This window comes from Alligator mississippiensis, chromosome 5, assembly GCF_030867095.1.
Source record: "Alligator mississippiensis isolate rAllMis1 chromosome 5, rAllMis1, whole genome shotgun sequence".
Lineage (NCBI taxonomy): Eukaryota > Metazoa > Chordata > Crocodylia > Alligatoridae > Alligator > Alligator mississippiensis.
In genome coordinates, this window is record NC_081828.1 from 93444284 (window position 1) to 93471209 (window position 26926).

The following is a 26926-nucleotide window of genomic DNA, read 5'->3' on the forward strand; positions in this document are numbered from 1 at the left end:
GAACCTCTGTTCCTACTACAGATTTTCCCTGGTGGAGCTGATAGTCCAGACTGCTCTGAACATTTGAAAAGACTAGATTGAATTCTCAATAGAAAACCACATAAGGGCACCAGCTGTGTATTGACGGATTGGTGAAATGTGCAGTCTGTGAGCCATGCAGGCATTTTGTTAGATATATTAAAATCTGTTGCTGAAGAGCAGGAGATTGCACTCAGAGTATACAGCCAACAAACTACACTTGCAAATTACTTATTTGCTGCAGAGACTCATTCTAGAGTTGTGAGGCAACAAAGGGGTGGTAAGAGATCCACAGAGTTGAGTTATCCTGAAAAGAGTTCATAGAGATTTTTAAAAAGAAGGAAGGTAAGTCAAAAAATTGGCTCATGAAGTGAGTGGGGAGTTGGTAGAACTGTTTGTTTTGCTTTTCTTTCTGGGTGAGAAGGAGCAGCACTTGCTGTATATCTGTAGACGAAGAATTTACAGAGATCACTCAGAAGAAAGCTGTGATAGTGAGGTGAACATTTCATCATAAGCAGATATGTCACCATAGCCAATGGTTTGCATGGACATTGTCGTGCAAGTGGTGACAGATATTTTCAGAGAAAGGAGATCTGAAATGATCAGGAAAGAATAACATCAAGGTAACTGTGGAGGCAACAGTGCTGCCAGATAGGAAGGAGAGAGAAAATATCTGACTTTGGGTATAATAGGAAAGCTCCAGTTGTCTTATACTGTCTGTGCACTGAGCTATGGCCCATCCACAAATAAGCATTTATTTCAGTATGACAAGTGCATGGTGGGTAGGTAGGAAGGAAGGGTCACCTAACAAAATGTATCCTAAGGTTTGTGTATAGATTGGAAAGAAGCCTTGTAATGATATTCTAAACATACGTTACTAAACTCAAGAAAGTAGTTAGGTACCTAGAACAGGACTTAGGCAGACTTGAGGAGTCTAAGTCTGAAACTGCAATACAAAAAATACTTGCTCAGCAGCCATCTGTCCTGTTCCTTCTCCAATGCTGCTTTTGAAACTAAGCCAATTCACATTACATTTAACAGTCTTTGGATAAAATGGATGAAGAACAGTAGGCAAGTTTCTGTCCTATTGGGAACAGGGAGCAGACTAAAATCAAGGACCTGCTCCCTTCAGGAGGAGAAGCCATCTCATTAAGTTCATAGATTCATAGATTCATAGATGTTAGGGTCGGAAGGGACCTCAATAGATCATCAAGTCCGACCCCCTGCATAAGCAGGAAAGAGTGCTGGGTCTAAATGACCCCAGCTAGATACTCATCTAACCTCCTCTTGAAGACCCCCAGGGTAGGGGAGAGCACCACCTCCCTTGGGAGCCCGTTCCAGACCTTGGCCACTCGAACTGTGAAGAAGTTCTTCCTAATGTCCAGTCTAAATCTGCTCTCTGCTAGCTTGTGGCCATTGTTTCTTGTAACCCCCGGGGGCTCCTTGGTGAATAAATCCTCACCAATTCCCTTCTGTGCCCCCGTGATGAACTTATAGGCAGCCACAAGGTCGCCTCTCAACCTTCTCTTGCGGAGGCTGAAAAGGTCCAGTTTCTCTAGTCTCTCTTCGTAGGGCTTGGTCTGCAGGCCCTTGACCATACGAGTTGCCCTTCGCTGTACCCTCTCCAGGTTATCTGCATCCTTCTTGAAGTGTGGCGCCCAGAATTGCACGCAGTACTCCAACTGCGGTCTGACCAGCGCCCGATAGAGGGGAAGTATCACCTCCCTGGACCTATTTGTCATGCATCTGCTGATACACGATAAAGTGCCATTGGCTTTTCTGATGGCTTCGTCACACTGCCGGCTCATGTTCAACTTGGAGATCCCTTTCCACCTCCGTGCCACCCAGCAGGTCATTCCCTAGGCTGTAGGTGTGCTGGACATTTTTCCTCCCTAGGTGCAGCACTTTGCATTAAGTTATACACCCTCAAACTTGTTCTATTTTTCCTGGCCCCACATATCTCTTTTTCTTTGCTGTTCAGGGTGCCAACTTCAAAAGAGAGCTGGATAAAGGTCAGGACAATGTCTGACCTGGAAAAAGAGCTGGACAAAGCTCAGGCAAATTGTGGCACAGTGGTTAGAACACTATGTTTTGAAGTCAGAGAGACCCTGGAACACTGGTAGCCCACTTCCTGGGTGAGTACCTGAACCCCTGAGCAAATGGGGTGAAAGCATGAGAGTACTGCCCACCACCTCCTTATCATCAATTTTTGTTCAGCTACAATTTTGTAATTTATATATGTGCACAGCCACGTAGCTGCCCAGCTAGTGCATAGCCTATTGAGCATGAACAGTAGCCATGTCAATTATTATGCATCCATACTGCATGTGGAATAGGATCACAAACTGTATGTAAATGCCAAAAACAGTTATGCAGCTGGGTAATAGAATTGGGCTGAAGTGCTTCTGGTTTTGAATTCTACTTTGTTTGTTGAGTGCCTAAATTTTAGGCATTTACAGCAGCTAGCTTGTAGGCCACTAAAGTTCATATTTGTATCTACCCCATGGTTTCATATTTTCTCCCTTTTTATGATCCTCCCCTTTCCAAAGTAAACTGACTTGACTGCTTTGTTTTTGAGCAAAATTTCCACCAAGAGTTTAAATTTAATTTTTACCTACAATATATCAAGAACAGCTTCAAAATATTTGTGAAGCCTTCATTGGTTAACCTGAAAAGAAAAAGTCATACTTCTTAAGTCATAATTTCAGTATGTGGCTGTCTGTTTCTGGCATAATTTAAATTTTCATTTAGTGTGACAGCACTTGGTCATAGTCTTGTTTAATTTACTTTCAATTAGGCTATTATTATAATTACATTCTACCAGAACTATTGGATTATGTCACAGTTGAATAAATTGAAGAATCTATGTTACCTTATATTTTTCTCCTGCTTTTGAATAAAATGTAAATCTCTTCATTTGTTCATTCTAGAAATACAAGTAAATTACTTTGGCACTAAAACACATCAAAGCATCCTCACAAGCAGGACAATCATTCTTCTTGCTTTGACTGTAACACTTCAGACAGTTCATAAGGTGCTTGCAGAAACTTGTTTGATGCTCCCTCATCCATCATCCACTTCTTGTTCAGGTTTCATAATTTGATGCGATTTGTCAATAGAAATGTAGGGTGTGAAGGTGAGTTAATACTGTGCAAAATAGCTATTGGCTTTGCCTTGTTTTGACTGGTGAACAAAGGCAGAAACTAGTATTAGAATTAAAATACAGAAAATGGCACCACTTAGCCATAAATCTATGAACTTGTTTTGTGGGTTGTCTCCCCTGCTCTTACACAATTTTATATTAGTTTTCCGTATAATGAACAGCCTTATAAAATTAGTTTTCCTCATTAATACATTGGAAGCTTCAGAAATATTGTAATCACATGCTTTCTACAGAGCAAGGTGATGTAATTAGCCTAAGACAGTTTCACCTTTGCAAAATCTAAGTTTGTAAAGTTATAGCTAATTTAACATGGATTTTGAATCCCACATATCTTGCTTAGTTTTCTGTAAGTACAGACACCATTTTCCCAAAGTAAAACTCAAAGAAAGTTGTGTGAGACAGAGGATGTGCAAGCACAGAACAGTAAAGCCTGCTTAAAGGAACAAATGCCAAAGGTATAGATATATTACAAGAATTATGGCTTGAATTTTCACAGGAATCTAAGTTAAAAAGTCACCTTCAGTAGTACCTAGCTTGTATAACAAATCATGCACCACCCACTTAAAACATTTATTATAAAAAAACATTTAGGGTTCGATTTCCAAACCAGACCTCAGCTGTAGAAAGAACAGTTATGTCCTTGCAATGAACTGTGGCCACATTTTCAATCCACAGTGAAAGTCCAAAAGAAACCTTAGAAAGGCTGTCAGTGTAGAATTAGACTTCTACAAAGAGATTCTTGAATATGATGATACCAAACAGAGGACTTTAGTGCTCAACAAAGTTCCATCTTACCAAAAGACAAAATACAATAGATTTGCTGAGAAGATCAGATATAAATTAAGGTGCATTTGACCTCTCAGAATTGGCTAATTTAGAAAGTGGTTAGGATGATCAGGATAGAGCAGCCAGGGAGTTTGTTCTGGTTATTCAGCATAATCCCTCTGACTAGACTGCTTGTTGGGTATTCTAATCTCCTGATGGCCAGTTTGGGGACTAACACAATTTCTATCCATCTCATCCCATTCCATTCAATTATTGATTCAACACATTTGGTTTGGGCTACTTCTTCATGCAGGTGCATACCTATGTGCACTCACTTAAGAAACATAGTTCAAATTGAGGATGCACATATATAATCTAAACTGCTTTCATGCAGCCCTGATTCATGCAAGCTTATTGCAGGATTTCCATGCTTTAAATCAAGTGCCTGAAAACAAAAGGACATTTTCAAAATAATCTGTGAAACAGCCTGATAGTAACCTAGCCACCCACTTCTATGGGACCAGTATTGAGTCTTTGTTTTTTGATGCCCCAATAAAAGCACCAGACATATTTTCTTATGCAAGTGCTAAGATCACTAGGACCTTCATGAGGGAAAAAGGAGGTCAGGAAAGGGATTTAAGTGAATACTTCACTATAACTGTTACTGAGCTCTTTGAATGGCATTCTGTTAAATGAATAGACCTGCTGAAAAAATGCTATGTAATAGTTAAATATTAAATATAGTTAAGCCCGTTAAATATTAAGTACATCAGTTAAGCCAGAAACCTAAAATAATAGTCTTTCTGCAAAAACTTACTCCATATGTTATTTGTAATATCTATTTTACCACTTTAAAATATTCTTTATATAAGACTGATACCTAATTTAGTTTTCTTTTATTAGACTACCCCACAAGGGCCAGTTCAAAGTTGTAACAGTATCCTGTACTTTCATTACTTGTTGCTAAAGTGTGGACATTTGATCTAATGAAAATATGCATCTCTCATTATCCAAGGAATTAGCATTTGGAACATATAGCATGACAAAGTCAGTGATATCATTCATATTTAATTGCTTTTCTTGGATTTAAAATGAAAACAACATCTGCCTGTTTGGTAAAGAACATTTCACTTTGAACCAGGCTTGGCTACAACTCACAACAATTAGTAAACTTTGCAGCAAGAGAAAAAAGTACTTTTTGGTACACAATTATTTCCAATTTTATAACTCTCTGCTCTAAATGACAGCAAAGGTACAACATCATGTTAGTGATTCTAAAATCCTAGCACTCAGGCAAACTATGACCCTCATCTTGTTTTAAAATACTTTTATAACTGCATTTTTACCTATATTTATTTATGAGTACAGGTAATGTGTAGTATGCTGACCAGAACTGAAAGCAATGGCTTAATTGACTGTTTAAGACCTGAAAATTTACTGTAGCCCAGTCACAAGTTTGAGCCCCAGCAGAATCATTTCAGAACTTGGAGGATAAAACAAAGGCCTGGATCTGTGTCTGTATTCTTGATTAAAAATTCTTCTTTCTTTATTGTTATGTAGTGAATGGGTTATATGCTTGACTGCTGGCTACCCACCCAAAGCTAGTTGCATTTTTAAGGGCAAGCTGATTTTTGCTAGCTGATTTTTAAGGGCATTGTGAGACTTAACCTCACAAACTAAGGAGAATTCCAGATATTCTGCCACTTGAAGATTGACCAACAGTTGTGCAGAACTTTAGAATGAAAGTGGCTAAGTGTGGAATATTGAATTATAATTATGATTAGAAAGAAAGGGACTGGAATGAAAAAGTGAGAAAAGATAGTAAAAAGACATACAGAATACTACACAAATACTCTGCGATTTATTTTTTGAGATATCATCTGATAACTGGAAATAAGACTGTAACATAGGAAGAGGTTGGAAAGCAAGGCTTTTAGGATTTTTGTTTGTTCTTTAATTCAATGTAAAAAAGTACTATAACTTAAATTCATTCTGGGTCTATGAGAAGCATAATTCCCATTCATGAAATTGAATAGTGCCTGTGTCCGGCCCTGGCAGCACACATCAGACCAGCCTCACCTGGGCTGGCCCAGGATCCATGCTGCATCCAATCTAACTCAAACAGTTTAGAACTGTGCAACACACGGAGCCCTCTCTGGCTGTTCTGGGACACATGCTGCATGTGCAGCACAACTCTGCTGTAGGCAACACCACAGGTGCTGGATCCAACAGGCCATAAGGGAGAGGGAGGTTAGAATCTGTGGCCTTGATCTGGTTCATGGGGCTGCCCACTCACAATTCATCCAGCCCATGGACTGGCCCTGCATCACTCATCTGGTCCATGGGACCTGTGAGTTTGACACCCCTGCACTAAACTATTTAATATAAAAAATACTATAACTCTAAAACATGATCAGTGACTTAACACTGGTGTCTTATATAATCAACATATTGACTCATCAAATTAATGCAACAAGTAATCAAGTTGAGTCAAGATATAATTGTTTTTTGTGAACTGAGACTCATGGGACTAGAGAAAAGGTTCTTTTTATTTAATCAAAAGCAATAACTAATGTGCCTGTCACAACCCAAGGGTGTGATTTTTGTTTTGTGAGCGCTTCGGCACTGCTAAATTGTTCCCGCTAAATTGCAGCTTCTTTGCACGGTGGAGTTTTCTGCTGCAGAGGAGAACCCCGGTGCAAAAGAATTCCTGCCACCAGTAGCTTTCTTTGCAGGGTGCATTTCTTCTTTGCAGCACAGAAATGCACTTGGCAAAGAGTTCCCGCCATTCGTATTCAAATTTGTGCCCCACCATTGGCTAGTTCTAAATTATTCCTACGTGGCGGCTAGCGATTGGCTTACTAGCCGTATAAAAAGTTTGAGTGGTTTCCGCCCAAATTGGAGGACTCCACGAACACCAGGAGGAGGAGACTTCACACTGTGTGAAGATCTCTAAGCGCTGCGGAGCCTATCGGACACAGCGTATTTCAAGCAGGCAACAGGGGTCTGATCAGCCTTTAGCCTCTCCCTGTCACTGAGCGCAATCCTTGACGTATCCCTCTTCCCTGCACGCAAAAAGGATCCATGGAGCCTAGCAAACTTCGTGTGAGTCTATTCAGAGCTCTCTACTTCGAGTACTTTCTTCGGTTGGCGCGACGGGCTCACGGTTTAGAGCCTCCAACCGGATGGGCTAGAAGAATGTTCACGGGAAGGAACTCTAGTCCGCCTCTCTTCTCTTCTGTCTGTAACCGCAACTCAAGCAAGTTTTCCTGCCTGCACCGCAACCATCTTCGGTGTAAGGAAACAAACTTTAAATTAACCATTACGCGTCCGTGCCTAATTCTAGCGTGTCGCCTGTTTTCTCCGAACCAGCGTGCCCGGGCTGCTGGCCACAGCCCGCGCAGCGCAAAAAAGGGCCCGGATCGCTCCGGGCCCGCACATGGCGAAGAGGATGGGATCAGGAGAAAACACGCTAGAGCTGGAATTAGTTAAGAACTGCCCTTGGCGCGATAACAAACGCCAAGTGAAAAGTTTTGAGGAGCTGGAGACGCATATCGCTTACCACCAGGCAGGCGGAACGGGTGAGAGATTTGTCAGCGGACGCCTTTCGCTAAAGGGAGATGTCTCTAGTGGGTTATGGAATAGAGAAAATCCCGCACAATTTACTGATTCGTTTTGATGCACTGGCTGGGGGAGTAGTTAACTGATTGCACGATTTCACAATGATTACACACTTAATTTATACAATACAATTTTATTTTAAAACTCTTTGCTACGTATATAACACTGCTTAGCTTTAAGAAACACCACAAACATTAAAAACACAATAATTACATATATCAGAAACAATCTCCGAATGCACTTCCTTCCCAAACAATACTATAAGAATTAGTGTTACAAAAACAACTACAATTACAACTAAAAGTTAAATTTGAATCAATACTATTATTTTCATATTATACTTACAATCCTAGAATTCCAAGAAGCCAAATACCAAAATATGGTTTCATTCCTCAGTAGTACGATTTAATGGGTTGGCCTCAGTAGTACGGTTCAATGAAATGGGCCCAGCAATACAATTCAATAGGCTGGCCTCAGCAGTGATAGGACTAAGTCCCCTTCCTTCAGTCCTTTTCAGGTGCTCCGCGGCTTCAGCGTGAACTAAGAGATTCGTGTTCACGGAGAGGGTAGTTTCAGGTGATCAGTCTGAACCGGGCTATACTTGCGATTTTTCCTTCGTTGTTCTACAAGTTTAGTCACCTCCAAATTGGGACAGCAAGTTACCGTTTTTATTGAGCGAGTTGCCGTCAGCGGGCTCCTCCTACTCAATATATCATTGCTCCCAAATTTGGGCTCGGATCTTACTCAACAGATTCTTTTACCTTTGTTGAGCATTTTTAATTACCTTTGGGAAACTTCCATATCACTGCAAATGCCCTTTTCTTACCAACCTGGTCAAAAGGCTTCAGGGTTTGATCTCTTGGAATTCAGGATATTTGCTCTCTTTGTAAAAGATTTCTAAAAGATGAAATTTAAATTAAGACTTTAAGCAAAGTCAGGACCTTTTGCACGTAGTCCCCAAAACAAAGAACTAGATAAGGAGATAAATCTTATCTTCTTCCTGAAACTGGCTAATGGGCAACCTTTACAAACATTCAAACTATTTCATTCAATATGACAGGAGAAGAGGGAGCCTCCGAAGACAGAGCCCCGAGAGAGAGAGAAGTGTATTTGCTCCCTGCGGCGTTCGGGTGTATAATGAGTGATGAGCGGGTCCTGTTCATGCCCCTCGATACCGTGTCCCTCGCCAGAGTCAACCCGGCGGGCACAGTGAACCCGACCCTCACCCGGGAGTGTGCCCGATGCCTACGATATGCTTGGGAGAGTGAAGAGCCAGTGCCGATTGACCGGTTCCCTCCCCTCATGGCGTCTAGATTAAGGAGTCACGAGCTTCCATCCGAGCTCCGCGAAGATCTGGAGACGGAGGAACACACCGCAGATGAGAGGGTAGCCCCGTGGTACGACAAGGGGAGAGAATTAAGTGCAACATTCTGTACAATTACTGATTTAATGAACAAGAATTTAAGTTTAAAGGCCCAGCTGCGTATGGCTGTTCAGGTGGTCAAAGAAGCGGCTGAGAAAAGGGATCCTGAAACGCCAGCCCAAGATGGCGCTGAGCAAGAGGGAGACGGCGTGGAAGAACCGGAAGAGAAGGGTGGAGCTTCGGAGGAACCCGCGAGAGTTCAGTCAGTGACTCCGCCCATCGACACAGCATTGTCTCCGGCAACCCCGCCCAGCGACGCGGCGACGCCTCTGCCGACCACGCCTTCCTGCCGACGAAAGGGAGAATCGAGCGGAGGAGTGCATCCACCCCTCCTGCCTGAAGCAGTAACAGCAGCAGTAACTCCCGCAGCAGCAGTTCAGCCTGTAATAACATCAACTCCCGAAAAAGCAGCTTGTCCTACAGCCACGATCAATCAAGTAACAAATGAGCGAGATGTTGTCACCAGTCGCATTCGTGCTTGGACGAAATTACAACAGCTATACAAAGAATCTGAAATAGAGTCTGACGAGGCTATAGTCTCATGGCTGGAACTCATGTCCATGGAGTTTAAGCATGACTAACTAGCCTCTCCTTCGTCAGTTGTCACGACTGCGTATCCTGATGGAGCCAAGATTATCTATTGATCGGGACCGTCGACACCTGACTGAGATTCAAGGCACAAGACATCGTGAATCCTATCTTCCATCATTGCCACAGAGAACACCAGAAGAGCGATACATGTTTGGATTTCTCCTACAGCGTTCTGGACTCAATAAGCGACAACTTTGGATTTTAGGAGACGCAGGTCAATGGCAACTGGCCTATGAGTTAGGTTTCCGTTATCTAGAAGAGCTAGACGATGGCTCCTCGACAATTTCATCTAGTTGAGTGTGCAAGAGAGGGTAGTTCAAAGTAGCAAACATCTGTATTATATGTTTTAGAAATGATAGTATAGTTCCATGTAAATTTTGTAAATATTTTTGAAATACGTTAACTTATTTTTTAAGAGTTTTTTGTTTACAGATCCGGAACTCAGAGTGCGTGGTAAAGAGAGGACCTGAGAAGGATAACATCACCGAGAAGTGAGGGCCTGACGCACAACTTCGCCATGACGCCCACTGAAGCCCTGATCGTGCAGTTTTTTGTTATGAATCTGATCATGTGTATATGTATTTGTGCTGGTTATTATTTGATTCGATCCCTAGAGGACGAACTTCTTATGTTAGCAAATTTTGTGTTTACTCGTTTGGTTCAGCAACCCATAGTAAGAGCTCTTAATAACTCGAGTGACGAGCGTGCAGTCTAATTTAGCTATGCCTTCAGCAAGGGGGAATGTCACAACCCAAGGGTGTGATTTTTGTTTTGTGAGTGCTTCGGCACTGCTAAATTGTTCCCGCTAAATTGCAGCTTCTTTGCACGGTGGAGTTTTCTGCTGCAGAGGAGAACCCCGGTGCAAAAGAATTCCTGCCACCAGTAGCTTTCTTTGCAGGGTGCATTTCTTCTTTGCAGCACAGAAATGCACTTGGCAAAGAGTTCCCGCCATTCGTATTCAAATTTGTGCCCCACCATTGGCTAGTTCTAAATTATTCCTACGTGGCGGCTAGCGATTGGCTTGCTAGCCGTATAAAAAGTTTGAGTGGTTTCCGCCCAAATTGGAGGACTCCACGAACACCAGGAGGAGGAGACTTCACACTGTGTGAAGATCTCTAAGTGCTGCGGAGCCTATTGGACCCAGCGTATTTCAAGGAGGAAACAGGGGTCTGATCAGCCTCTAGCCTCTCCCTGTCGCCGAGTGCAATCCTTGACGTATACCTCTTCCCTGCGTGCAAAAAGGATCCATGGAGCCTAGCAAACTTCGTGTGAGTCTATTCAGAGCTCTCTACTTTGAGTACTTTCTTCAGTTGGCGCAACGGGCTCGCAGTTTAGAGCGTCCAACCGGATGGGCTAGAATAATGTTCACGGGAAGGAACTCTAGTCCGCCTCTCTTCTTTTCTGTCTGTAACCGCAACTCAAGCAAGTTTTCCAGCCTACACCGTGACCATCTTCGGTGTAAGTAAACAATCTTTAAATCAACCATTATGCGTCCGTGCCTAATTCTAGCGTGTTGCCTGTTTTCTCCAACCCAGCGTGCCCGGGCTGCTGGCCACAGCCCGTGCGGCACAAAAAAGGGCCCGGATCGCTCCCGGCTCGCACAGTGCCATCTACAATGGGAGCCTTTGCAAAGGACTTAACATCATATTCTGGCATTAGAAACTTTACCAGAGTACATCACCCAAAGCAGGCAGTGAAACCAACTTGGCTAGTTACAAAGAAGCACCTAGAATACTATACTGCTCTTACCAATGCACACTTGCACAGAACAACAACACTGCGGAGTTTGAGAAGGAAATTAAAAAAGAGGTAACTAATGAATCATTCACAATAGTAGATTCTGAATTAGTCCTTTTAACCTTGATGGAACTCACAAATTTAGGTAACACACTAGGGAGAAAGGATGGGATTCACTTTTGGGGAATTATTAATAGTACCATTTCCCAACAAACATATATATACCCTACTCTTCATATACTGAAAGAGTAAAGAGTCATTCCTCCCATAAGAAAAAAAAGCAAGTTTGTTGCTTTTGCTTTGTTCCCTAGGTATCCCTGACTCACGTGATTGTTGTTTCTGGAACCAAGTAATGGAGCAGCTTGATCAGATCTTGAAATCAGCAGAAGTCTCTTGGAAGCAGATGAGCAATCAGGCTGGCATATCCCAAGAATGGAGGCTTTTCCTTCTTCCTTCTTTGGATGCCTTTTCATGGAAGAGAGAGGCCATTGCTTTAGGTGTTGCTGTTGAGTCAGGAAAGAACATTCTTCTTCTACATGGTCTCATAGTCTAGATCTTTGTGGGAGCAATTTTCACTGAATCTTCCTATGGGATCATCTTGGTAGTTCTAGGGCCAATTATAAGGTTCATATGACTGTATGTATTAAATCTGTCTCAATCCTCTTGCAGTTAGACTGGTTTAGGTCTTTGTCACAATGAAAGGTCTTACATGGATGATAGCTGCCTTGCAAAAATCAAAAGAGGAGGTGCTCTCCAAAGATTCAAAACACAGGATATGCATGGGCCCATGCTGCTAAACAAGCTACCAGACTTCTCCTGGGGTAAGAAGCACGAAGCTCATTCTTATCAGCTGTGCCATTCCAAAAATAATATAAAAATGACTGTGGAGCTTTAACTAGGTTTAAGTTGATAAACTTTGGTCTAAAACCTTGTAATCAGAATAGATTTTGTTTAACATTAAGATACTTAGTTTTTCCCAAGTCAAGCTGCATTTGGTTATTCCCTTCCTAGTCTTCAAAGATTGAAACTTCCGTAACCCCTTGCTAAATTGTTCTTACTTCTATTTCTTTCTGCCCATCAATGAATACGTATTGTCCTCTTTGCCATAGTCAGTGGCAGAATTTAGAATAATTTTACAGCGGCTTGTCTAATCAAATCTTACTTTCAGAACAGACAGTCTTAATTCTTCTTACCACCTGTTTACCCATATTTTCATCAGCCCTATCTCTGAGACAAATGTCCATGTAGAACTGGATAACTAAAGAGAGCGGTAACAGAATGCAGAATCTTTTACTTTTAGATGAAATCCAGCCAAAGATGACTGTAACCAAAATTCAGCACCATCTGCCTGAGAGTGAACTAAATGAATGAGTTAATGGTGTCAGTCCACTGCTGCTGGACAGGTGTCCACATCAATCAACCAACATCCAACTGATAGGAATTGGCACCCCACATTGGCAGACTCATCAGAAAGGCCAATAATCAAAAGATTATGGAGATTAAACTATAGTTCTACCGTAAAAAATAACCTCTACAGAGCAAAAAATAAGGTACACTGGCTAGTGACTGTGAGGAAGAAAGTGTTGTTTTAGTTTATACTGCACAGACTACATTCTCAGCTGCCTTGTTATTGTGCAGTCTTTCACTATTGTGAATGCAGACTAATGATAATGTATGAAACATTATCAAATCTGTATGGCAGGATTTGGCATCCATTTTACATTTATCTTCATATTAATGTTGATTACTGGATATAATGCAAAGAAGTGGAAAAGCCAGTTTTGCCTACACAGATTGTTTTTAACAAGAATGACCATTTCAATTCAGCACATGATATTTTACCAAAATAGTCAGGCCAGAACACCTCCACATGCAGACACTGCTATGCCCAGATAAATATAATTTATACCAGTGTAGCTTATTCCCCTTCCCCCTATGAGATTGGTTATAGTGATATAAAGCACCTTTCATTTCTACTGGTACCATTATCACAAATCAGGAGAGGAGGCAGCATACCACTGTAATCATATCTATATACTTAAAGTCATTGCTGCCCTCAGCCTTTGTGTTCTGTGAATAAATAAAAGAGATTTATTTTAAAAGACTATACATTTTCTTATCTCATTCAGAAAGTGACTTCATTGAAAATATAGTAAGATAATTACAACATAGTTTGAATTAAGTCAATATCCCAAGCATTTCACATATCTAGATAAATGTTGATCTAAAAAAACCCCATCTCTTCCCCAAATTTTCAAAGCATATAGTATTTACTTTTCAAATTAGATTGGATTTGGAACTTGTTCCTGTCATTGGAATTCCAGACATCATGATAGTTACTAATTCACACATCCTCTTTAAACAGTTTACCTCAATACAATCTGAAGCTGACCTTGATCTGCAGCAGATGTATACAGACTCACAAGAGGCTGATCAAAATGACAAAAAGGCTGATTATGTGAATACAACATGAAGAGTGAATAGGAACCCTACACCCAAGCAACAGTTTAAGATATCTCTCCACTGTATACCGATTTACCACTGCCATCTGAAAAATCACTCATAGCCCTCCTACAACACTTTCACAGCATCTACCCAGACATGCAGTTTCTAACTGTAATGGGGGAGTTTGGAAAGTCTTTCCCCACCAGCATGCCTGATGGGGTTTATAGATCCATACATGGTCCACTACACTCTGCTGTACTCTTTCTGCTGCTTTTTTCATCTTTTGAGAGTAGCTTTGCTTGCTGTAAACGTGCCATTGCCATAGTCACTAGAGCCCCAAGTGTAGCCTTTGATGGCTGTCTTACCAATGAGAGCGGCAGAAGAGGACTTAAGCCTTTTCTGCTCTAAGTCCCTGCTCAGGTCTGTGTTCAGCCCAGCAGGACTTACTTACATCCCAGCATTCAGTGGATCCCTTCCTACCACAGTCCTCCAGCATTAATTATATTTTACCCTTCCTAGAGTCTCATCTTTTTCTCTCATTGAAGCCTCTCTGTTATCTCCATTCCTTCCCTATGGCTTGGGACTAGAAGAATATCTTATACACTAGGAATGGCCTATCTCTGGGCCAGGCCACAACAACTCTGCACCTTGCAGTCTTGATATCCTCATGGAGGAGAGAGATGGAATCAAGCAGCAGTCCAAAGTGATCCCCACCTACTTTACTGGCCCCATAACTCTTCTATGCCAGCATTTGGTTCCCTAGACCCATCATACTAACATGCAACTAATTCAGGACTGCTCAGCCTGAAAGCCAGATACAGCCCTGGTGCCATGTCATCCAGTCCACAAGTAGGGTCACCAATTCTGTTTGAACCTATTCTGGGAGGTTTCCAGAACACTAATGTGTCCAGTAGCCATAACACAAACATGCCTGTGTGCTTGCGTATATCAATTATGCATTACGGTGTGTAGACTTTACTTTAGGAAGGCAAATGCACATTACTATTACATTTTAAAAACCTACTAGACGACTGTATAAATTGGATTCAATGTTTAATATTTATTTTAACGACTGCCCTATCATTTATCTCCTGGGTGACTCTCAGCAGTGTCCTAGAGAGTTATATCTAACTCCTGGAGAATCCAGGGCAATCCTGTATGGCTGGCAACCCTACCCATAAAGCTACCCATGGGTCCATAGGGATCCCATGGAATGTGGCCCTACATGTTAGGTCTTATGCATGGGACCTGATCCCAACATGCAGGGCCCAGCAGGTTGGTGTCAGGTCCCAGAGCCTGATTGTGACCCTGATGCAGTGAGCCATGCAGAGACAGTGCAGTATCCCAGAGTCCAATACTAACATGAGGGACAGGGCATGGGGAGTGCAGGGCCCTGTGACTTGATCCTGACATGTGGGGCTGGGGGATGGGGGAGAGAGGGAGCGTGAGGAGGGGACTGGAGATACCAAAAAAGCCCCAAAGTTTTCATGAATATAATACATTTTGACAATATCAACAGTTTTACATGAACATTTTCCTTTTCTCCAAAAAGGGCCATTTTTTATTTAAAACTTTTTGTCTGAAAAATTTCAGTCTGCTCTACTGAGTTTTAAAACTTTTTTCATAAATTATTTATTGACTATTTTATATTCATAAATGTAATATTATACAAGATGGTTTTAGAGTTTGTTCTTCCTTTTCTTGATATCACTATACTTATCCAAGACACTTGAGGATCCTCTAACTATGAAAGCTTCCAGATATATGCAAGTTTTATTATTATAGTTATTATAATAAATGTGACCAATAATGGTGTTATGGTGTTGGTCTGTCAGTTTTATTGTTTGATAAGTTTCTCTTCAGAAAGTTTTACCTCAGTTTTTTCAACATACTTTCGTTCATAGCTTAGAGATTTATCCAGTATGGAGTGTACATCCAGTAAAGCTACTCCTCATAACATTAAAATTTCCATTAACTTTATTGAGAATCTCAAGCATGAAATGATGGCAGGATATAACCCTAATTTGCAGTTTCCTATTAGCATCATATTTTAAATGTAAATGATCATGCTTAGTAATTATTTTTATGACTGCATTTGAATGCTCAGTTTGGTAACTGTTATCTGACACTGTTGACTGGACACAACATACTTTAAAATCTTCACAGGAGTCTCATGAATGTATTTCACCTAAACCTCCTAAGTGGCTTGACTTGGGAGATAGTCTAAAAATGTGTCCAATGAATAACCGCTGGGTTGGGGCTTTGCACAAAATGCAGAGATGGCTACTACTTGATTTGAATCTTCATCTCCCAGTCTGGGTGAGTGCCCTAACCACTAGGCATCGCATTAAACGGTACCTCCGTCTCTGGCTATCTATTTATTTATTAAGAAAAAGGTGACCTCTTCTAATTTTTTTAAAGAAAGAGTGTAAGGACCTACTTTTGGGAGAGGGTTATAGGCTGTGGATGGATCCTCAAAGAAGTTAGTCAGATAAGAAAATCAAAAGTACCATACTTGGTCTACCTAGTCTAGTATCCTGTATCACAAAGTGGATATTGAGGGGAAGATCCCCGATTCTGACCCTCTCCATACTGAACTGTTTCCTCCCCTCTGTCCCTATAACTTCCAGCATTCAGAAGTCTAGGAAGACCTAATTTGCAGGTGGCACCTCTCACTGCCATGTATAATGCCCACTGATGGACCTATACTGCATGACTTTGCCCAATCCTGTTGCACCTGGTTAAATTATCAGCCTTTATAATATTCCACAGCAGTTAGTTTCACCAGTTAATTACAACCTGCATGTAAAAGAACTTCCTTTGATTAGCTTTCACCTCCTGCCTAATAACATCAAGGTATGCCACCTAGTTCTAGTACTGTGAAAAGATGTATGGCTGAAGACATACCCTTGTCCTTAGCCTTAGCGAGCTCTTAGCAGCTCCCACTCAGTGCTGGCTGTTTTGGATTCCATGCTGAGGCATGGAATACCATTCCATGAATGGTACAGGGAGTCTTGATACCAAACTCAGACTTCTGGATTCCACTTCTGGCCCGAAAGGCCTACATTTTTGCAATGCTCAGTGTCCCAGCTGCCTGCGGAGGGTTCGGGATTAAGAGTATGGTTGAGGGTAGAAAGGTAAGAAAGATTTATTGACTTAACAAAAACACAACTACGCGTAGTAACAAAACAAACAATGACAGACAAAAGCAATTTGCGTCAGCGACTTATCCGCAGTCCCCTCTGACGCCTGGTACACAGCAAGCTTCTCTTTCCACAAAGTTCAGCGAAGTCAGGCGTCCTTGAACGACACTGTCCGAAGGGGTACCAGGAAGGACCCTGGCATGCAGTGCACGGGCCCACTGATCCAGGCAACATCTAACTAATCCTTTTTACAGAGCTGTATCTTCCTTCTGAATGGTTTCCAAATATTCTAGCTCATTTATAGCTTCTGAATGGTTCTGATGATGTACAACCACTCAGATTCCTTTTACTTCAACTGTCCTTAGACTGACCAATTAGCAGTACAAGCCCTGCATTCCTTTGATAAGGTAATTTTAACTATGCCACAGGGCTTTACTACTTCAAGGCTTTGCTAAATTTACTTGGCCTTACTTTATACAAGGCCTCACTACATCTTAAACTTTAATTAGGCTTTAGCAACAACATATAGCTTAATATCTAAACAAATACAGAAAAACATTTGATATAATATTCATAGAGCCTTCAGCAAGCACCTTTATCACACAGGCACTTTTCAGCTGTCACAGCTCAGCATGGCACTGCTTAAGTCCTTTTTTGAATCTACTCCAAGTGAATCAGATACACAATTCTCAGTTACAAGTTCTGTACCCCTTAATCACCTAGACTTTTGAAACCTTCACCTGGAAACCACTATCCCTGGCTTACAGCTGTTGCCCTTTTCCAAATGTTCCTTGTTATCAGCGGTGGCCTTAGTGTTGTTGGGGCCCTGGGCAAGAGAGTCATTTTGGCCCCTTATAGGCTTAGTTTGATGACCTATAAGTGAGTTGGACATTTTCAATTTCAATTTCACTTTGCCCTATCCATGAAACTTCAATGAAAGTATCTTAATACAATACTGATAATACAAAGAAAGAGTTTTTAAAAATTGAGCTATATTCTAGGTTCATTCTAGGTTCAAAATTTTGGGGCCCTCTAAAGTGTGGGGCCCTGGGCGGTCACCCAGTTTGCCCTCCTGTAAGGCTTCTACTGCTTGTCATCACCAACATCCAATGGCTGTACTAGATCCAAGTAACATCACAACTTCTACTGTGCTGTCTGGATTAAAGGGTAGGTAGTAGGGCTGTGCGAGTCGGCAGCGATCCGACCTGGCTTCAGATCTGGCCACTTCAGATGGTTGTGAGCTGATCCAGAGCTCCGGACTGGTTTCTGCCTCAATCCGGCCAAAGCGGCTCCGAAGCTTCGGAGCCACCTCGGAGATCTGGCCATAGGGTATAATGGGGAATCAATGGAAGACCTATAACTTTGTTGTTTTTGGTATGATTTGGACAAAACTTGCAGGAGTGGTAGCCTCTGCTGAGACCACGAAGTCTGCCAAGTTTCAAGAAGATCAGTGGAGGTGTTAGGGGGGAACTGCACCCCAAATCCTTGAAAGCAAAGCTCCTGTCATGGCTGTGTGTTACCACAGGGGGATGAAAACTGCTGGGATGGTGGCCCCTGGTGAGGCCACAAAGCCTGCCAAGTTTCAAGAAGATCAGTGCAAGAACTGCACCCCAAATTTCTGAAAGCAAAACTCCTATCACATCTATGTGTTACAACACAAGGGGGTCAAGACTGCAGGAGTGGTAGCTCTTACTGAGGCCACAAAGCCTGCCAAGTTTCAAGAAAATTGGTGCAGGGGTTGGGGGGAACTGCACCCCAAGCTGCTGACATGCAAAATTTGTGACACAAATGATCCCGTGTGTGTTAAGGCGCAGCGGGCTGAAAACTGCAGGGGTGGTAGCTCTTGCTGAGGCCACAAACCCTGCCAGCTGTGAGTGTGTATCCTAGAGAAGGCCTGAGTGAGTGCTGGGCCCTGCTAGGCCGCGAAGCCTGCCAGCTGTGTGTGTCTCATTGGGGAAGTCTGTCGTTTGGGGCCCTGCACCTCAAGTTGCTGACAGACAAAACTCGTGATGTGGGTGGGTGACACTGTGTGTGTGTTTAGGTGCACCCTTCCTGGTGCTGGGGCCTCTGCACAACACGGCAGTGTGCCCCACTGAGGTTTCCTCCTCCCCTACAACCTCATGCCCGGTCCTCCACTTTACATGACAACAGGTACAATAACTTAGCTGGCTCAACACCAGTAGCATCAGCAGCACCATCAAAAGTACCCAAATAGTACTGTCACAGAGCTTGTCATTTTATAAAGGAATTGACAGCAAGAAGTAAAGATGTTGTGTTGTGTTGGACATATGATGTTATTCATGGTGTGTGATGGCTTATCTTGTGTTTTTATGTCTCTATGTGTATTATGAAAAAAAAGGAGTACTTAAAAAAATGCATCTTTGGAAGCTTTAGGGTTGAAAACCCCTTTGTCAGGCTGAGGAAGTACCTGCAGTTGGTCCTGGATGGAAGGAATAGTAAAGAAGCCAGAGGCTGGCCTGGCCTGCAATGCAGACAAGAAAGCCAGTCAGTGAAAATGGAAATGGAGGGGTCAGGGGGGGAAGGACAGGCTGGGGTGCGGGGGTAGTGAGGAAAGGAGGATGCAGCGCAGCGCAGGTAAAAGTGAAGAGGTGCCTGGGGTGTCAGATGTCCAGCAGATCGCAGGTGTTGCTGGGCAACCATGGCCAGATCCTGCCACATCTGGCTGCGGCTTGCCCAGTAGGCCAAGGGGTCACAGTCCAGTGGCTCCACATCCTCAGCAAGATAGGTAGCCACCGAAGCCTCGGCACTACCTGCCCAAGGCTGGGGTCGGGTGCATTTGGACCCCAGCATTGAAACCATGCCCATGGCCCACATTGGCAGTGGCTGGCATGGAGGAGACTGGCTGGTACTAGTGCTGGCACCAGTGCTGGTGCTGGGAGTGCTGGCATGGAAAAGTGGATCCTCCTCTTTCATATCTCTTCACCTCTGCACCTTGGCCTACCTGACTTTGTTCACCAGCACCTGCGTCCTGTGATCAAGGGTTTTTGGGCTGCCAGTGCACATGCTCCCCTTCACCCTCAGGTCGCACATGCCTGCCATCACGTGGACCGTACTGGACCACAAGGGATCCAGCCGTCTCCTGATGCCCTCCTTCAGCTGCCTCACCAGTGCCTACACATGTGGTGACAGCGGCCTGCCCCAGCCAGGAACATTGATCCCCTGGAACTTCTCCATTTGGTTCTCCAGTCCCCTCACTAGGGGGATCACCTGGCTGAGGGGGGCATCGTCAGCTCTAAGGGTCTTGGTGGCCTTGAGGAAGGGCTTGAGGACCACCAACATCTGGGAGATGGTACCCCACTCAGCTCTGTTTAGGGGGGCCCTGATCCCTATCTCCCCAAGCAAGGCCATCTCATGGATGGCTTTCTGTTGCTCCACCAGCCTGTTGAGCATCAGGTATGTGGGGTTCCACCGAGTCTCCACATCCTGTATGATTCTGTACTGCAGGATGGTGATCTCTGCCTGTTTCTCCCACAGCATCTTACTGTGGTGGAAGTAGCCTGCCACCTTCCTGCATTTAGAAATCAGCTGGCTTGTAGCAGTACTGGTGGCGGTGCTGTCACTGGCAGCCCTGTCCCCCTCCAAGGCATCCCTCACTATCAGGTGCAGCCTGTGTGGCATCACAGACAGCCTTCACCATATTGGCCCTGTTGTCGGTGACCATGAACCTGCGGGTGAGCTCGGTCTGCCCAATGAGCCACCCCTGCACCATGCTTTTCATGGCCCCCATGATCTCCCTTGCCGTGTGGGACTCATCCAGTACCTCGGCTTGCAGTAGAACCCACTGATGGCCTGACCAGTGCCCCGTGAGGGAGAGGTATACATGATCGCCACCCCTGCTGCTCCAGATGTCAGAGGTGAAGTGCAAGGCTACCTGCTGCACTGCCTTGAGTAGTTCCTCCCTCAAGTACTATCTGCATGCCTGATACAGGGAGGGCACCACCGCTCTGCTAAAGGTGGTTCTTGTGGGCACTTAGTAAAATGGGGCCAGAAGTGCTATGAACCACCTGAACCCTGGTCGCTCAACTAGGGAGAAGGGCTGGCTATCCAGAGTAAGCATCTCCCCAGTGCTCTGGGTGATCTTGCGTGCCTTGGGAATGCATCCCCCTTTCTGTCCACCTTTCCCCCACTGGTCCAGGGTGGCCTGCCTCTGCTTTGGGGGTAAGGGGACGTTGGAGCGAGTGGAGGACTTCCCTTTCGGCACGCTCGCACTGGTGCCAGGCTGAGCAGCATGAAGAAGGCAAGGGGGTGGTGCCTCCTCAGATGCAGCAGCATGGCCATGGTGGTGAAGTGTCTCATGTCCTTGCCACAGCTGATGTGCCTTCGGCAGTGTTGGCAGATGGCAAACCTGGGGTCATCTGTCACCTCAAAATGGTCCCACACTACGCTACTCCCCCACGTCTGGGTTGAGGGCAAGGATCCTGCCTTTTCCCCCTTCTCAGGAGGTGGAGGCTGAACAGCAGGCGGAGCTGCCTTTAGCTGAGCCACTTACCTCCACAACCTCAGCCTCCTCCAAGGTGCTGCTTTCCAGAGCAGACCTGGGTCTAGGGGAAACTTGAGGGGTGCGGAGCACAAACTCTGATTCACCCTCAGTCCCCAGAATTGCCTGTGCCAGCACACTCAGTATCCCTGGTTCCAGCTTCAGCTCCTCATCTGGAAGTGGGAGGCTCACGCTGAGAGCTGAAATTGGGGTGGAAGAGGCAGTGATTCCACTGCTGGTGCCCACTTCTGGACTGAGCAGAGGTGGTGCAGGTGCAGGGACATTAGGTGCAGACACTGCTCCCACTGCCTGGCTTCCACCGGCAGCACTGATGTCATGGCTGCTCAGGAATAGAATGAGTCTGTGTTTGTGGGGGGGGCTTGCAGCTCTAACTCTCCCCATACCGCCTCTTACACCCCTGCCAGAAGACCTGGCACCTGCCTTTCCATCACGCTTCATATTAATCTTTCCTGTGCTGCAAAAGGTCTCCGTGTGTGTGTGTGAATCCTTTTGTATATCTGTCTGTCTTCTCCTGTGAATATCTGTGTCTATCTTGTGCTGTGAACGAAATGATTTGTGTGTATTCTTTCTGGCTCTCACTATATTGTCTATCTTGTGGTATGAATTAAATTAGTTGTGTGTCTTCCTGTGTCTCAATATATTATCTGTGTCTTTACTCTTCTGTACATATCTGTCTGTCTTCTTCCGCTGTGATTTTTTTTCTATATTCTGGGTCTCTGTGTATGTGTGTGTGTGCATGCATGCGTGCAAGCAATTTGTGCCTCCCTGCACAGTGATAGATAGCACTGGCTGGGAAAACACAACTGTCTTTTTGCAAAGTTTCCAAAACAAGTTCCCAAAAATATAATTCAAAGAAATAAATTGAATTATAATACTACTAATAATTGAATTGAATAGCTAAAATAAACTAAGCTCAGCTAAACTAAATCCTAACCACTCCTTTATAACATGAAAAAGCAGCAGGCAGGTCTCAGTCTCAGCATTCCTCTCTCTCTCAGCTGCTGACAGGGAATGAGCTGCAAAAGGCAAAGAAGGTCTGGAAGCAGAGGCTTTTATATTTTTTTAGTCCCACCCCACAGACGCTGCCATTGGAAAGGTAGCCAGGGAGAAATCCTTCTCACTAGCTACCTACAGACATCAGTCTTCCCCTCCATGCTCCCCCTCCCTCCCCACCTCCCGCTCTCAATCCCTCCCCCGCACCCCCTCCCTCTTCTAATTGCCTCAAAATGGCCAAAGTGGCCCTGAAGCATCCAAAGTGGGTCCGAAGTGCTTCGGATGCCCCCAACCCACTCCGGACACCATTACTGGGATCCTACTTCAATCTGGAAGCGGGTCCGGATCCGAAGCCTCACACAGCCCTAGTAAATAGTGCTTTAGGCACATATTTTACTCCTCTGAGTTCAACCCACAGTAATAAGTTTCATGTCCTGAACCTTCATGTGGCTAGCACCCTGCAGGTCTACCACTCTAACTGAATCCTGAGGTGAATACTCCCCACTCCATTGAAAACGGTGTTAATATTGGAAACCCATCTATATTTGACCCAAATTAGAAATGTCTCTTGCATGCCTCTGACCAGTAGGTGATTCCATTAACTAAAAAGTGTAGGCATACAGAGGTCAAGTGATTCTACTAAGCATATGGTAGCTCCAAGGATAGTGGTAAACTCTGATTCTCATTTATGATCCTTCAGAAGGAAAAGTACTAATCAGTGTAAACAGAAGGTGCATTACTAATTGATTATAATCAATATAATGGCTTCCACTGGAAATTATAATATTATAACCAACCAACATATAAATTCTTTGAGATCCACATGGGCTGCTTCCAAGATGTGACTATTTTCTTCATCATGATGTAACATTATTTGTGGCAGTTGAAAGTCACTATGATTAAATCAACCTCTGTCTTCATGCATAGCCTGACAAATTCCACTGGCAACACAGTTTACTTCAGAAATGTTAATCAAATATTCACACAAGACTACTATATAGGACTTACCTTGGTTATTTCATGTTGGGTTCTGGAGATTTAGAGAGAATTTAACCTGACTAACTTTACCTTAAAGTGATAGAAGTGATGTAGGAAAAGAAAAATAATTAGAACTCCTTGGCATTTCTTTTGACTTGGTATGTTTATCATTAATGCATGTAAACCATGGTTCACTTTGGATTTTACATGGATATAAACTCATGTTAGCACCACTGTCCACCAGATAGCACTAAGGGATTGTTAAAGCACAACTGACCCTTAAAAGGACATGAAATATGAAAAAAACAGCTGACTTAATAAAAGTCTAGCTTTACTGATACATCAAATGTTATCTTATCAGTTTCTATATACAGAGAGACAAAAACACTTAGTACAATAATCTCACCCAATTTCCAGATGGTAACTCTGCTCAAAAGAAAAGGTGGCTGATCAGTTCCTGAAAGCAGAGAGTATGTCAGTGGAAAGTCAGTGGAAAGTCCATGGGTGGAACAATTAAAATCTAGATAGGTGTTGAAGACTGGACACACATTTAACTTTCTTGCTGCCCATTTTATGCTTTTCTTCAACTTTGCTACTCTGTTGAGACTGCTTTTGGACTGGTTTCCTTGCAGTCAGCATACTGTCCATATTTTATCCTGTCTGAATATTCCTTTGTTCAATGGACCAATCACATGCACACCTCCTAATATGGTCCTTTATCAGTTTCTTGATTTGGGCATTGTCCATTGGTTTCCTCTTATTACCTTTCATTAACATATCCAGTCATTTCATCCCTCTGATTTAGCCGGTTAGTGCCAAGTTAAGTTAATTTGAGCTGGTAACAAGGCTATTACTATGTTATGTTAGAAAAACTTCTCACCATGGTAGAAAAGAAAAGAAACATCATACAAGTAAGCTCAAAGAGGTAGCGTACTCAAGGTCACCAAACATACCTCATGAACGCTGGGATGGTGGGGTGGAAGGAGCATCCCATGGGAGCATGTGGGGGGAGGGGGGGAGGGTCATCCCCTGCACACTCAGCTGCAGACCCAGAAGTGGACCAGAAGTATTTCTGGTCCACTTCTGCATCCACTGCCAAGCACATGGGGGACCCCCCTGCACCCCTTAGCTCAGCAATTGACTGCAGGGGGACCCTGGGTACCTCCTCAGACCCAGGAGTCACCAGTCGCTGACCCAGGGGGGCTTCCCGCACGCTCAGTGGTGGACCAGAAGTGGACTGGAAATACTTCCGGTCCACTTTCAGGTCCAGTGCCGAGCATGCAGGGGACTCCCTCCCCCCATCCTCCCATGTACCATTGTACCATTTTGCCATCAAGACCCAAATTCTACCTAATGATTAAAGTGTTCTGCACGTGGAGAACTGTTTGCTATTTAAGATTGTTTTCAACTTGTTTTTTGTTATCTTCAAATTGTTGTGGTTGCTTGTGTTTCAGGTGCGTTGGGGAATTATTTAAGTGAGAATTGCTTCCAGTAATGAGAAAAAAGAGTTGTAGGGTGAGATTCTGACTTCTGGTACAGCTGCAGAGTAGCAAGTGGTTATTAGTTGCACCAGCCCTGGGACACAGGAACCACTGTGACCTGGGCCAGGTACAGACACTGCACGTTTACTGGTAAAAGTGATAAGAAACCAGCCTATACCCATAACAGAACAGAAGTTTGGCAAACATAATTAGTCTATAGCCGTAACAGAACCCCTAACAGAAGTTCAGCACACATAGAATGGTTTTTAAATGGTGGACCCTGGTCTAAGTTTTGCCTGAATGTGTGTTCTGTTCACTACCAAACTAACTATGCCACTTAAAGAAAACTGTTTAACTTGGATCGATTCCGCCTTGGGTTTTTTGAATGTCTATACCTAGCCCCAAAAATATCTCTCTTAGATAGTCCCATGCTGTACCACAGGGATTATAGTTTCCTGCTGGTTTGAACTAGCAGATAATAACTATCCTTCCCATATACTGGCTGAATTTCTATGGGTAGTGGATACAGAGAACTAAGACCTTCATTCCCTGTTCATCTTCTCAGAGAAATGAGTGGACACATAGCTCTAATTATCTTTATGGCCCTGGACCCAAGTTCCAGGGGTCCTACGCAGAGGTATAATGTATAGAAGTGTAAGTGTGTCTCTAAATCATTTTTATTCCCCTGCATGGACACACAGTCCTCATCCAGCCCCTTAATATTAGGAATTAACGGATTTATTTTATAAATCTGGGGCATTCCTGGGTCATCACCAAAGTGCTTCATATAATGTACTATTCCTTGGGAAATATACAGGAAATTCTGAACACTGTAACCTATTTTCTTGTTAAATATGTCCAATATAAAGGAATAAGCTGTAATCATAATGACTGCATTTTGAAAAATAGCAGAAAAAGTTGCACTTTTGCTCAGTGCCCATGTCTTCAAGGAAGAAATAAAGTTTTTTGGGTTATTTCAGGACTCCATAAGGCTTGTTGACTTATGCAGAAGACAAGAGCTACCTTTTAGAAGCTCAGTCCTGCTCCTGTTGAAACAATAGGAGCTCTGTCACTGGTAAACAGTAAAAGACTAGATCCTTATAATGGGGTCCTGCCCCAGGGGTGGCCATCCTGTCTCTCAGCCCTTATCAATCAGCCTTTGATTTATTTAGAGAATCTTTCATTCTACTTGCCATGCCTTCTTGTAATTATGTCCTTATAAGAAAGGAGAGTGTCTCAGGGCTCCCTAAGCAAGATGACCCACTGCTCATCACCTTAAGGGATAATTACATGGCCTCCTCATCTCCCCTTTTAGCCATGTTCAAGCCTTGCAGATATTACCAGTCACTCACTAGTTCAGGCCTTAGTCCTCTGCCCCTCCTGGGCTCAGGCCTCTGTCTCCTTCCACCCATGCCCAAGCACTTTTCCCATCTTGGCTAGTCCCAGTTATGGCCCTGGGTCCCTGATCCTGTTTCCACATCTCAGAGACACTGGACCCCTGTCCCTGTTTCTACCCCCCTCCTTAGCCATGTGTCCCTTCCCCTGTCAATCTCTAGCTGTGGCCCTCCTCAGTCTTTGACCCCTCTCCCTGGGTCCTGGCCCCACTTCTAGGCCAGTTTAGATCTCTGGGCTCCTTGGCCCCAGCAGTATCTAGCTGTGGCTCCTCCTCAATCTTTGCTCCCTACTCCTGGGCCCTGGCCCCACTCCTAGACTATTTGAAACCTCCTTGGTTATGGGCTCTCTAGCCCTGCTTGCTCTCATGCCCCGTGTGCTTCAGGTCCCTGACCCTGGTTCTTGTCTCTCCTGGGCTATGGGTCCCTGCACCTGACTGTGGCCCTCTTCAGCCTTGGCCCCTCTCCCAGGCCAGTTGAGACCTCCACCACCCATACAGTCTCAAGCTTTAAACCACCAGTCTTGCTTGCCAGAGCTCAGTATCAGTCAGGAGCCTTGCTTCTGCCCTGCCACTCAGGAGCTGTTCCTTCCACAGCTGTCAGGGCTAGACTTCCTGCTCATCCTAAGCCATGGGTGTATATTATGGTAGCCCAGCCC

General features: G+C 43.9%; 1 long non-coding RNA gene across 1 annotated transcript in view; it reads right to left on the reverse strand.

Annotated features, from left to right (window-relative positions):
• LOC109282321 (uncharacterized) overlaps positions 1 to 26926 on the reverse strand; it is a 75454-nt gene that overhangs the window by 22000 nt on the left and 26528 nt on the right. Inside the window, exon 2 of the long non-coding RNA XR_002089268.2 lies at positions 11645 to 11783. This is a non-coding gene — a long non-coding RNA (uncharacterized LOC109282321). The remainder of the gene's footprint in view (positions 1 to 11644; positions 11784 to 26926) is intronic.